Source organism: Fragaria vesca, linkage group LG2 (genome assembly GCF_000184155.1).
Source record: "Fragaria vesca subsp. vesca linkage group LG2, FraVesHawaii_1.0, whole genome shotgun sequence".
Lineage (NCBI taxonomy): Eukaryota > Viridiplantae > Streptophyta > Magnoliopsida > Rosales > Rosaceae > Fragaria > Fragaria vesca.
Window position 1 is genome coordinate 21,258,989 of NC_020492.1, and position 2,707 is coordinate 21,261,695.

Here is a 2,707-nt window from a genome sequence, read left to right on the forward strand (position 1 = left end):
GCGATTCCTAGTGATATCACTGGGTACTGGTTCGGCGAAATGCGAGGAGAAGTATGAGGCCACAGATGCAGCTAGGTGGGGCGTTTTGGGGTGGCTAACCGGAGGCGGTTCATGTCCACTGGTTGACGTTTTTACTCAAGCCAGTAGTGACATGGTTGACTATCACCTCTCTACTGTCTTCCAAGCTCTTCATTCTGAAAAAAACTACCTTCGGATTCAAGACGATACGCTGGAGGAAACAGTGTGTTCAGTTGACATTGCTACGCATGAAAACTTGAACAATCTTGTAAAAGTTGGAGAGGAATTGTTAAAGAAACCGGTTTCCAGGGTGAACATGGAAACTGGTATGTTTGAGCCTGCCCATCAGTCTACAAATGAAGAGGCTCTCGTAAGGTACGTATAACGTATCATTTGTTGGATCCTGTACATCTCGATCACTTGTCCATCATATCTAACAGTCTCATGTATAGATTCTTATATTTTACTTTGTTTTGTTTTGTTTTGTTTTGTTGTAATATCTGATAACAAGTAAATTAACACGTACAGGGTAGCGGGAATTCTGTCTAGAGAGAGGAGGGTTCGTGAAATGAGATCACCCCATGGGAAGGCTGCAGGCGCCGCAGCAGCTACTACTGTTTGATACGTAAAAGTTAATTCTGCTACAGTGCTACTGATCGATGATACATTATTATTAGTTAATTCATTTGGTTATAGAAATAATCACCCGTGATTAAAGTAATTACATATTGCTAGTGTAACTGAATAAGGAACACCAGTTAACTGGTCATTATTGTCTGCTCCGATCAACATGTAAACATCAATCCACATGTACTACTGAACTTCTCGGACATGAATCTTCTCTTTTTTTGGCAAGTGACTATGAATTTTCTCGTTCTAATTGGTTCTATAAACTCTGAAAAGGGTTTGTTTTATTTTTTGTGTGTTCGATAATAAGTTCATTTCGGCTAAACCACGCACAAATTCTAACAACTTCTAATAATCGTTGAAGTTCAGGTAAGAAATCTTCAACCAACTACTTGCAGCCATGCATTGATTATACTCGTATTATTGAGTAGCACCCATATATGCATCTTCACTTGCTGTTCAACAACTTCCCATGAACCGCGTTAGGCCAGGTGTGTATGTGTGTGTATATATATATATATTTTTTTTTTCGATCTGCGAAATTAATTAATTGCTGACTAAGAACCTTTTGACAACAATATATGCCAATTAATTAGAAACGGCTCGATGTAATACCGTTAACCAGCGTGCTCGATATCACTGGTGCTTAATCAATCGACTGACTCTAATGTACTCTTGAATCCAGCTTCCATGTTCTGAAAATCGAATGCTTTAATTGACATCTTCCTGTTGATTGATCTCTGATCAGTTCTCAAGCAGCTACTATAAAAGAGATATTTGAGCCAAACAAGAAAAACAAAAAGAAGAAGAAGAACTAAACACCAATAACAAAGCTTTTCTCATTTATTTCATGAGGTGTCTATACTGATCATCGATCAATTTGTTACGTTTCGTGTAATTACGTACTGGTGGAATCAAATGAGTATTGAGATAGGTTAGGACGGGTTAATAATCAATTAGTAGTTTGAAAAATCTGGATTAGGCTGGATTCAACTTAAACTTATCCTTTAGCAAAGTAGCAAGCAACGTATACAAGTTTGGGGTCAATTATTTTAGACGGGATCTCTATATATAAAGCATTGTAATAATATTCATAGCTCCTACTCGATCCGTCTCATCAGAAGCTTCAAACGTCTCAGTTTCGGTCAACGATGGAGACGCCTAATTCCATGGAGATGCCTCTTCACGGATCCGCTTCTCTTCCAAATAAATTCATGGGAACTAATTTCATCAAGAGAGAGAGATCATTCCTTCAGTCTCCCACTTATGGAAACCTCGTCACTGTTCTTAGCATCGATGGAGGTGGAATCAGAGGAATTATCCCCGGCACTGTTCTCAGTTTCCTTGAGTCTGAGCTTCAGGTATGTTATTTTCACCTCCAAGCCTATTTTCATCTAGCTTTGAGTTCGATACTCTAATTTCAACAATCAAAATATACGTTTCGGTGTGACCAAATTTCATTACATCAAGCGAATGCATTAACGTTGCTGGGTGTGGATGCAGAAGCAAGATGGCGAGGATGCAAGACTGGCAGATTACTTTGATGTCATTGCAGGAACTAGCACCGGTGGTCTAGTGACTGCGATGCTTACCGCCCCGGATGAAAACGGCCGTCCATTATTTGCTGCTAAAGATATCAACAAATTTTACCTTGAACACTGCCCTAAGATATTCCCCCAAGATAATTGCAATATTGATTGTCTTCCCTTGTACGTTTTCTAAACCCCATCGATAACCTAGCTACTGGTCTTCCATCTATAGCTACTTCTCTCTCCCATTCGTGTTTAGACTCCAGTCAAGTATCTATTTAATTTCATTTTTTTTTTTTTCTTGAACAGCACTCATGTAACTGATGCGATGGCAGCGGTAAAAGCTTTCAGAGGGCCAAAGTATGATGGGGAGTATTTACATAAAATAGTGAAGGAAAAGTTGGGAGAAACTAGGTTGCATCAGACATTGACTAACGTCATAATTCCCACTTTTGATATAAAGAGGCTCCAACCAACCATCTTCTCCAGCTATGAGGTTTATATGCATGTCATTTCTTTATAGTATGTAGTTC

General features: G+C 39.0%; 2 pseudogenes across 2 annotated transcripts in view; both read left to right on the forward strand.

Moving 5' to 3' along the window:
• Window positions 1-698, forward strand: part of LOC101292771 — a 29,481-nt pseudogene extending 28,783 nt beyond the window's left edge. The window contains exons 16-17 of the transcript XR_184157.1: window positions 8-393; window positions 547-698. The product of XR_184157.1 is annotated as an uncharacterized LOC101292771 (transcript). The remainder of the gene's footprint in view (window positions 1-7; window positions 394-546) is intronic.
• Window positions 699-1,723: 1,025 nt separating this feature from the next.
• The window catches only part of LOC101311345, a 2,444-nt pseudogene continuing 1,460 nt past the window's right edge, over window positions 1,724-2,707 (forward strand). The window contains exons 1-3 of the transcript XR_184023.1: window positions 1,724-2,006; window positions 2,149-2,354; window positions 2,484-2,670. The product of XR_184023.1 is annotated as a patatin group A-3-like (transcript). The remainder of the gene's footprint in view (window positions 2,007-2,148; window positions 2,355-2,483; window positions 2,671-2,707) is intronic.